The sequence below is a fragment of the Dasypus novemcinctus genome, chromosome 9 (assembly GCF_030445035.2).
Source record: "Dasypus novemcinctus isolate mDasNov1 chromosome 9, mDasNov1.1.hap2, whole genome shotgun sequence".
Classification (NCBI taxonomy): domain Eukaryota; kingdom Metazoa; phylum Chordata; class Mammalia; order Cingulata; family Dasypodidae; genus Dasypus; species Dasypus novemcinctus.
Window position 1 is genome coordinate 8,210,308 of NC_080681.1, and position 10,884 is coordinate 8,221,191.

A 10,884-nucleotide genomic window follows, 5' to 3' on the forward strand; every position below is an offset into this window, starting at 1 on the left:
CAATTTATTTAGTTTACACTTGAATTCATGAGAGAAAGGGTTACTAATACCAGGAGAGGAGACAGTGATGTCCCAGCTCTTCTCAATTATGAAATAACCATAGGCAAAGGCAAAGGGTGAGGTTAGGCTTGAAGTAACCATAAACAAAGGAAAGGTTAGTGTAGAATTTACACTTAAATAATAGTTTCAGGCTAAATTCACCCAGCTATAATCTCAGTTATTGTCTTTCCACTGTTTTATAATATAAATGCATTTATAAATGATTTTAACTCTTAGTTACAGTTTTTATTAATTTTTAAAAACCTATTAATTTTATAACACCTTTAAATACCTTTCATTCAACTTATAACATATTAAATGAACTTAACCATTACTTTAATTTTTCCTTTAAAGTAAAAGAATAAATCTCTTGCAGTTAGTTTGAAATAAAAGGCTACTTTTCAGGATTTGATTTCTAGAACATAAAATGTTCTTTTAAAAGAGGTAAGACTCTTCTTCAAACATTGAGGATATGATGAGGTTAAAGCACAAGAAGCTATTGATAAAAGATTTTCTTTGTATATTGATCTTACTCAATTTAATCATAAAAATTTTCCTTCCACAAACCTTCTACACTTTCAGTATTCATTCAGGTTCTGTCCCACACTCTACTCTTTCCAATAATCAATCATTTTATCTTAGGACAAAATCATCTTCTGTTTCCTTAACAATAAAAACACACTCCATATATCCCACATACTAAGTTACCAGGCAAACGTCTTACAACATATAATTGCCATTAATACTAAACAAGTTTGTTAAAATAATGAACTTTTCTTCACTTTAAATACTTAGTAGCATGTAATACCAGAAATGGTTTTTTTGGAAGCAAGTTGGCAGGGGAGATTGGCTGCCGAATAAGTTTGTTATAAAATTGCCTTTTATTATTATTATTATTATCAATTCAGTTTTGTTAAACAATGACTTTCTGCAATTAGCCACTTAAATACCTTAAACAATGCTTTGTAAAACTTTTATAATTATTTATACCCTTAAGACAAATTTTACATTCACAGAACACATTCTCTTACTTAAGGTTACTACAATACCTTCTAAGAACCTGAGCAGAATGCAAACGTATTTTGGCTTTGACACCCTAAGGAGGGAACTTTACTGCATTTATTCTGATTCTGCTTTTCACCCTCTTCACTCCCCCCCCCCTTCCAGGCAGTCGGGTGCACAACAAACAGGAATGCGGCTTATGAATAGAAGGGTGGACTCACTGGAAAGGGGCAAGCCGCTCCCCCCTTTCCAGCTTTCAGCCAAAATGGGCAGACAGAACCTACTCAAATTTGGCAACTCTCCCAGGGACCCAGCCACCCTGACTGGGACATCCCCAACAAACTTGGGTGCGTGGCGCGGACACAGATGGCCTCCAAGCCCCGGTAAAGGGCCAGACCAGAGACAAGACAGCAGAACATGCACAAACATCTAGACTCCGCAAACATCCAGACTCCTCAGCTTTTGCCCCAGAATCATTTCACCCCCTTGCCAATGGCAAGGGAGGGCTCCAGCTCAGCTGTAATTCCACTCTACATAAGGACACAACTCCAACACTAGCCTTGAGCTGACACAGACAGAAGCACAAAGGTCACTAATCTGACCCACAAGTTTATATATTTATTTTCACCATGGCTGCCCCCACAGCCATCACAAACCTCAGAACATTTAACATTTGGTATAAAGCGAATTCATTCACAAATTAGCACCATAACAAAAGATTTCAGCTAGACTTTTCCACTGTTTAAACTTTACACCCAGACCAAGCTCCACCAGAAAAGCCGATCCATTTTCCTGTAACCAAGTTTTGTTTCCCTTAATCTAGACCAATTTCCAGGACATTAGGACTTGAACCTATAAATAGCCCTTCCTATTAAAATCGAGACTCCACTCCTTTAGTGGATATAAGACCAGTACCAGATTCTAACATGCAGTTAGACAAACCCAAAACACCAGGGCTTTTCCCCGGTTTTCCTCCTTTTCCCAAGCCTAGAGAGAACGGCTTCCCCCCAGCCTTCTGGGGCTACTAGGGTTCTCTCGGGAGGTGATCAGCCTCCCCTTCCTAGCAATTAAAGCTAGGGCCTTCCAGACTGTGCTCACCCAGGGAGTCTTACTTTCTTCCATGTTCGGAGTTCTTTTTTGTTCCCAGAATCCTTCTCTTCAGACCTTCCATTGCCCTCGATTTTGTCAGGAAGATTCTGGTGGAGCCCACATCTTTTCTGGATTAAATTTAATCCAGGGGCGCCCAGATTTGGGGTTCACCCGAGTCCTCCCGGCTTCCTCGGGGATTTGGAAGGGGCAGCAAAATGCTACCGTCTCTGGCCTTCATTTAAGTCCCATCTGGGTCGCCAAAAATGTTGTGGAATTTAAGAGAAGTTCAATTATTTGAGTATAGAGAGGCCAGGACTCAGGAATGATTTTGAGAAGGAAAAATGGTTTATTGACGGCCGGCCGGACTCAGGAGCTTTCAGTTTGAATCCCGAGCCCCGAACAAGATTTTCAAACGTCTTTTATACAGAGAGGAAAGGCCAAATGGTCCCTTTGTTTCAGTTCTCAATAGGCTTCAATTAGCATATATCTCTTCCACATCTTAGGTAAGCTTTTAGCATGGACTCCAGACATTCTAGATAAGCCTTGGTTTTTGCATTTCCCCTAAATACTTAAAGTTTATTGCGGCGGCTTGCTCGGTCGGTAGAGGTGGGGTCTGGCTGCGGACGAGGGGTCGGTCCAGCTCTGGACGAGGGGTTGGTCCCACTTGGGACGAGGGGTCGGTCCCGCTTGGGACGAGGGGTCGGTCCGGCAGCAGACGAGGGATCGGTCTCACAAGGGGTTGCGCGGTTCGGCTGACGGGGTCGCCCGGCGAAGCCGGCGATGAAGGGGTCGCCCGGAGAAGCAGGCGACGAACGGGTCGCCCGGAGAAGCAGGCGACAAACTGGGGACAAGGGAGGCCAGGCCCTTGTCGGGGGCTTTCAGGACTGGAGGGCGCACGGCAGAAGAACTACCGCGGAGACAAGGTAAACACGCAAGTCCACTTTACTGAGGGAGAGGCAACAGTTTTATAGGGGCTGGGGAAGGCTGATTGGTCGAAGCCACGCCCTGTTCTGATTGGTTGCCGGCGAAAGGTCAGTGGGCGGTACTGGACGGGGGAGGGGTGGTGGTTAGGGATTGGCTGTCGCTGTTGCTGGGGGAAGGGGCAGGGTTCAGGGATTGGTGGCTGCTGTTGCTGGGGTGGAGGGCAGACCTGAGTTTCCCGCCCACGCCTGGCTGTTGCTGCTGTCGGGGGAAGGGAAAAGGGCGGGCTGGATTTTTCCGCCCACACCTGGCTGTTGCTGCTGTCGGGGGAGGGGAAAAGGGCGGGCTGGATTTTTCCGCCCACACCTGGCTGTTGCTGCTGTCGGGGGAGGGGAAAAGGGCAAACTGGAATTTTCTGCCCTGCGCCTGCGCAGGGAGAAGGAAGAAGAAGGGTGCCGCCCCACAAGGCATCGGGTGGCGCCATCTGGGAGGAGGGGCGGCCGTGGAAGCATGGCTGCCGAGAAGGGGAGACCCGAGGGCACTCTGCGCCCATGCCGAGCTTCCTTCAGGGGTGGCGGTGGGCCCGACCAACCACCCTATTATGGGGGCAGCGGAATTAGGCCTACCGCGGCCGCTCCCCTGCCAGGCCAGCAAACCACACTTCAGCCCGAGGGGTGACCGCAGTTTATAGCCCTTGCATTGTTAAACATTTCCTGGGACTGCAGCCTCTTACCGTTCTACACCCACAAGTCAAACAACTTAGTTATCTCTGAAGAGACACAGAGCCCTCCACCCATAGCCCACATCATACTAAGACTCTCAATTTGCTCATTCATTATTGTCCTGATATCCTTTAGTTCTTTCTCTGTATTTTTTCCTCACCTCACTGAGCATTTTTTAAGATCATTTTTTAAAGGATTTGTGTGGTATATCCATCTTCTGGTCTTTTTTTTTTAATGCATATCTACTCATTTATTAACAATCTACTTTCAATATCAAGGATTAGCACATGTAGCATTAAGTATATTCCTCCTAAAAGTTACAAATGTAACAAGTAAAAACTATAAAATTAAAAGTCAGAACTCACTTTCATATTTTTAGTATGTGAAAATAAACCCAATTTCCAATAATGTACATTAGATACTATCCTATGAGGTAAATTTATCACTGACCTTCCTGTTGGAAGCACACTTTAGATTACAACAATATTCTTAATATGGTATCACAACGTATGAGAGCATCTTGGTAACATTTTTTGAAAAACCTTGTGGGGTTACAATATTGATTTTAACATTCTTTCCTAGAAATGATTATCAAAGAGGCATATTTACTCCCAAACCCTCTTCTATTGAGATGTTTATCCTACTTGAGGATTATAGTCCATCTTTTCTCATTTATTCTTTTTTGTTTTCAAATGAGTTAACGTGAGCGCTCAGGTTATTTGATTGACTAAACCCCACATTACATCCTTGAAATGGACACATGAGCAGTTTCTCCCCAGTGTGGATCCATACAAGTGTGTGCAGATTGAAATCCAGGGCAAAACTTTTTCCACACCCTTCAAAAGTGCACTGCAAGGGCTTGTCTCCAGCATGAAACAGAAAATGTCTCTTTAATTTTGAGCTCTCATGGAAAGCTTTCCCATTCTGCACATGATCTCAGGGACCATGAATGAGGAAATGCCTACTTAGGGCAGCGCTATCCTTCAATTTTCTTGTGAATCCACTGTGAAATGATTTTTCCTAGAGCACCATATTCTTTATTTTGTCTTGGCTTCTTCCTAGCAAATTCTGCCAGCTGTTTAGAATCTGATAAGGCAATACCAGATATTCCTACGGGAGGAAGCTCCTTACCAGTTATATGCTCAGAATTTTCAAGAATTGAATTCTCTCCAGCAATCTGTTAAGGAAGCTCTTGTTTTGCCTCGTTTTTGGTTTTGTTTTTTTTTTTTTCTCATGTATTCTAAAGAACATTGGAGAAGTGAGTTATCTTCAAGAACCTGTTCAGAAAACCCTTACTCTGATATGTCTTTCTTGTATTCCAAGGACTTAAGAAAATGAGTCTTTTTCTATCACTGGTTGAAAAAATTCACATTATTATACTTTCTAAGTAACAGTCAAGGAAGGAATCCTCTCCCACAATCAGATGTCTAGTTTCATGGATACATCTTCATCATATAAGGTCCCCACTGTTTGTGAGGCTCTCTTTCTACCTGCTGAGCGTGGCTTGTTCTCACTGAGAGCCTTTCCATGCAGACCTTAACAGCAACTTCTCTTTGCCCTTTTCTTCACTTGCTGGTTCATGTTATCCTGCCTTACTTCCTCCTTGAAGGTTAGCACCAGTATCTCTCAATCACTTCCAGGTAGTGCTGATCTGAGTAAGCTGTCTTCAGCAAGCACCTGCCCCTAGACGTTAAGCTCAGTGAGGGCAAGGACCTCTTCTGTCTTGTACACCACATATCCCAGAACTCAGCACATTTGTTCATGCTATTGCGATGCATTCTGTTATTTTCTATTCCATTTCATGAAAAGCAAAGATGAGGGCGAAACTGCTACTCACGACCCCAACAGCCGTTGAAACCAACAAAGCCTCATACTCAACTAATTAGACACCCACTCTCCTGTTGATGGACACATTCTAACCAGGCTACCCGTAAATTTTAACTTCTTGATTAGGTTTGGTTTTCCCAAGAAAATCTCTTCCAAAGGAAGAGGAGGGGTTGGGTGGCAGAAGTGATAACGGCTCTGCCGCAGGGCCCCAGGGGCTGGGCCCCAGGCCAGGATTCTGTCACTTTCAGCAAAGGCTGGACCAGGCCCCAGGGCAGATGGTAATCCTCCCGCTGCTGCAGTCACTGGCCTCTGCCGCCAGGCCTCTGCCATGTGGGCACTTTTTTGAGCCCATTTGCTTACCCTTAATATGCAGCGTGCACTCAGTAAATGTCTGTTGAACGCGTGAATGCTGGGGTAACCATATTTAAGTTGTGTATCAATAAAATTAAAATCAAGCAGCAGAGGCAGTTTTGACCCCTCGGAAATAGGAGTTTACCAGCATTTCCTGAACTTCTATCCCCTTCTAGTCTTCATTGGCGTTTTCTGGATTTTTATTTTCTTCTTTTGGATGGACCATCGTTTCCTATTTCTTTGTCTTGCACTCTTTTTTTGCAACTGTGTATTTTAATATTTTTCATGTTAAATCTAGGATGCCTTCCCTAAGATGCCTGTTTCTTGATTTTGTAACCAGCTGATGATAAGACAGAGATTTTCTTGAGCTTCAGCCCCCTTAGCAGGAAGGTCAGCCCAAGGTCTGCAGGGTGAAGGGCTTTCCCTGTCTTCCTGAGCCTGTGTCTTGTCCGGATCTTTGCATGTTAGTTGTTTTGGAATTCTCTTATTTACAGGAATTTGTCCCCTCTGTTTCCCAGGGTACAGACCTCCCTCTCCCAGGTGTTTGAAACTGGTAAACATTTGTCCCAGACTGTCTGCCTCTGTAGTTTCTTACACTCCTTTCATTGTCTCCAGTGGCTTTTGCTTGGAGGGCCCTGGAGAAGACTTTCCCAAGTCAGTGTTTCCCAGCTGCACCAGGGTCAGGCGCCCATGAAGGGGGCGCAGACTGGCCCCAAGGATCCCCGGTTAGGGGATCAGGAAAGGTGCCAAGGGCTTCTTTCACTGCTCCCCACCACTAAGCTTTTGTGGCCTGCTCAGCAAATGCTGCCCTTCAACTGACTATTCCCCACCACCCCGAGGACATCCAGACCCTTCAAGTGTCCTCCAGGGGAGTGGGAACAACGGCCACCCTCAGAGCTGGGCCCCCAGCAAGCCAACGTCACTAATCAACAGCCCTGAGTGTGACCGGCTGCGCCCACACCTAGTCTCGGGGAGGAGGATTTTTATGTCCGTTTCTGTCACCAGCAAGCTAGCCAGGGCTGGACTCCATGAACGGGGAATGGGCTCCAATTGCAGCCACATGGAGAGAACAATTTTTGTTCTTTACCATAATTTATTAACCTCTTTTCCCTCTTTCCCTGGATGCTAGGCAGTGTTCTTCTGGCCTCTGGGGTTTCAAAATAGTTGTTTCAGACAGTTTCTGCCTGTTCAATAGTTGTTCTGGTGGAAGGACTGATTCCTGGAGCTCCCTACCCTGCCATCTTCCCACATTCCCTCGTGCGTCTGTTAAAGTATATTTTAAGAGGGATAAATGGCTTCTACTTTTTTAACCTGACTTTTCACTTTTTACTGTATAGATATATCTTTTAGGGTATTACATGTAAGTGTCCTTTGAAAGGTGAACAGACTATACAATGTAAAATGTTGCTCTTTGTTTTTTTATTGACATCCTCATTATTACAATGAAAGCTAGATATAGTTCAAGATTCCAGTCTTCACATAGCCATCTCCTAGGGGCAGAAAATGCATGAAGTATAGAAGTGAAGTTCCAAATGCTGTAAAGCATAATCTATGCTGATTTCATGAAGTTTTTTACTGTTGAGCCAGTAACCCTTCCAAAGCTTTGATATTTGATGTTTTCCCCCATATAAGCTATGGTGTTTTCACTTATATTAAAAGAGATTTAAATTAAGTTAAAAGAAATAATCAACACAAAGTGCTTAGCATACCTGGCAGCTAATGAAATAGCTAGTGTTATAATTATTATGTTGATAGTCTGCTGAGAAATTTTGTTAATTATAACTCAAACATAGTTTTCTAGAAATCATGCATAAAAAATCTTCTCCATGACACCAAATACCTGACTATTTGAATGCATTCATTTATTGGATGAAGACCTTTTGATACATTTCCTTTTGTGCGTGTGAAAGGCATGGATAGATTTCATTTATTAATATTAGCCTATATCTACAATGTAGTTTGAGGTAAAATATTAGCAACATCTAAAAATGCCTATTTCTGCTACCATGTAATATAATTCTCCATTGTGAATATTGTGATAAGCTAATGAAAACTCTATGCCATCACATACTAGGCTTTGCATATAGGTGGTAGTTTACAATGCTCATTGTTTGTGAAATCTCAACACATGTAAGATTCTCCTACAACTGGCTAAATCCACCCAATTATGGCAATTTCAGATATCCCTCTGCTGTTTTATAACATAAAGACATTTATATAATGATCTTAATTCTTAGTTACAGTTTCTAGTAAGTTTTTACTTCAAAGCAAATTGCACACTTTTGTTTATTAACTAAGCAACTAAAACTGTTTTATTAGTAACATTAATGTTGCTAAGTTTTCCCACTTTTCTGGCAGGTGAATTAATTCCACTTGTGATTTCTTCTATACATCACATTCAACTGCAGGATAGTGCTGAAATTTAAAGGCTCATTTTTAGGTTACCTTTCACCATTATCTAATTTGTAACAGGTGAACCCCAAATCTGATTTATGAGTTCCTAGGTATGAGCAGACTGACAAAGTTAAAGTGAGCACAGATTTGAACAGGAGAGAATTCTACACACTTATCATAGGGCAAGACCTGAGGGCAGCCGTTCTCCAGGACCTTCTTAATCTTCTTGCTGGCTTACGAGGAGGCTTCCTCTTTACAGGGAGAGGTGCAGTAAACGGCCTCCATCCTGACGCCTCATTCACTGCCCTTATTAGGCACAGAGAAGCTAGAGAGGCGCGGGGTGGCAGGTCAGGTCCGAGAAAATGGCTCCTGGGATAATTAAGGTATTAAGACTCTTCCCTGCCACCTCGAGGGTCACCCGAGCCTCCTCCTGGCTGACGGCTCACGCGCGGCTTCAGGCCCTTTCCGTCCTCCCCTGGGGCAAGGCACCATCGTTGGGGGTGAGGCAGCGGGGGGCCAGGTTCCTGCTGACGTGGGGCCTGGACTTGGGGGACGGTGCCTCTAATGGTGGCGGCTAAAGGGTGAGCCTGTCCTGGACCCGGTGCCCGCCGCTCCCTACCTTCTCCATCTTGGTCATCTCCACTGTCGACAACTGAGAAGGCTGTTTCTAAGGGGGCGTTAGAGGACGTTTGGGGCCCAGGGAAGGTTTCTGTAGCTCCCTGTGGATGTCCAAGGCAGACTGGCTAATAAAGCGAGTTGCAGGGGGATCCCCCCTCCCTAGAGTCAGGAGTCACCAGAGGGTATTTTTCTCGCCTCTCCCAGCTTCCCTTGAAGCAAGGCTGGGTTTTTGTCCTGCCTCTGAGTAATTTCCTTGAGCTTATAATTGACTAGTTTGGTAGTGCATTTCCTACCCCTTTAGGGAGACACATCCCCGTGGTCTCTGACCCTCAGATCTGCCTGTCCCCTCCTTCCTCCTTAGACAGCTTTAACTGGAGGTCAAGGTCCCGTACAGAGGCCATGCTTGGCCACACTGCGGCCATGTGGTGTGGCAGGAAAAGATTAGCCTCTTCCTTCTAGACCATTAGTAGGCAGGTTGTCTCAGTTCCTGAGAAGACACCCCAACGGGGAGTCTGCTGGAAAAGCCTCACCTATTGTTCTAGGGGGAAATGGGAAAAAAGCCTGTCAGCAGATCTGCATCCCAGATCCTAGCCTGACTCAACTTTACCCTCCAAACTGAAGCTCCCGCGCTGCTCAGGCCTTGGGAGGTGTTTGGAGCTGCCGCTCTGGTTCTCAGCATCCTGAAGACTCAGAGCCACGCTACTGGGCACCCCATGGCAAGCTAGGTTTGGGGAGATGCCTAGACCTGGGTTCTGGACCAAAGCTACCAGGCTACATTATTCTTCCTAGAAAAGGGGCTGGCTTGAAACCTTTCTTTTGGCCTGCTCTTGCAGAGGTCTTAGAAAGGTTGGCCACGAGAAAGGGCCCATTTTATGGCCACTACCAGGGAACCGAGTTTGCAGTTAAATGGGAAATTAAGAGGCACTTTAAGAAGCCGAGTTTGATCTGCAGTTTACAAACAGCCTCAGGGGCACTGACGGCAGTGGATTACCAGGAATCTCAGGGCCTCCAGGGGGCTGAGTAAGGAAAAAAACCTCTGGGCTTGGCTCAAGGTGAGGGTCTTGGGGACCTCCCTAATAAAACAAAAGAGGGCACAGGCAGGCTTTAATTAAAAACTCATCAGTCTTCAGCAGGCATGGGGAGCATGACTTGCCTCTTTGTGTCTTGGCTGGCTCACCAAATAGGTAGTGGAATGCTCTGGTTTCTGGGAGTCTAGGTTCTTGGCTATGCCGCATAAAAGAATTTAAGGACATGCCGTAGGGTAGGCAAGGGAGTAAAGAGTTTATTAAGAAACAAGAAAAGAGTTAAGTACACAATCCAAGACATGGATTACAGCCCATGCTACAGGGTGAGATGCACCTCCCTGTTCTGTTTTAATTCAAAGACGTGGTATCAAGTAGCTAAAGCACCTATGTTTCTTCAGGCCTGCTCTGCTTTATAAAATGCAGCTCACTCTCATAACAGAGCTGACTTTTTATTTTGTTTGGGGGCCACTATTTTGTGCGTTTGAGGAAAGAAAGGTTTTGTAAGAAAACTGATATGCTAAGATGAACAAAGCAAGTCTTCACCTTCAAGGAGTTTATGTTTTGGAGAAAAGCAGGTAATATATATATCTCCTGGTAATATATATTACCAGGAGATAACAGCTCTGATAATCACTAATCCAGAGTGGATGAACCAAGCCTTGGGGAGGGTGATCAGGGGAGAGAAGTTTCCTCAATCTTGGTGTCCCTAAGTTGAATTTTCAAAGAATTAGTACAGGAAGCAGACTTGGCCCAGTGGTTAGGGCGTCTGCCTACCACGTGGGAGGTCCGCGGTTCAAACCCCGGGCCTCCTTGACCCGTGTGCAGCTGGCCCACGCGCAGTGCTGATGCGTGCAAGGAGTGCCGCGCCACGCAGGGGTGTCCCCCGCATAGGGGAG

At 45.0% G+C, this 10,884-nt stretch overlaps 1 pseudogene; it reads right to left on the minus strand.

Moving 5' to 3' along the window:
* Positions 1-4,445: 4,445 nt before the first annotated feature.
* Positions 4,446-8,630, minus strand: LOC101430386 (zinc finger protein 42 homolog; annotated as a pseudogene).
* Positions 8,631-10,884: the final 2,254 nt, after the last annotated feature.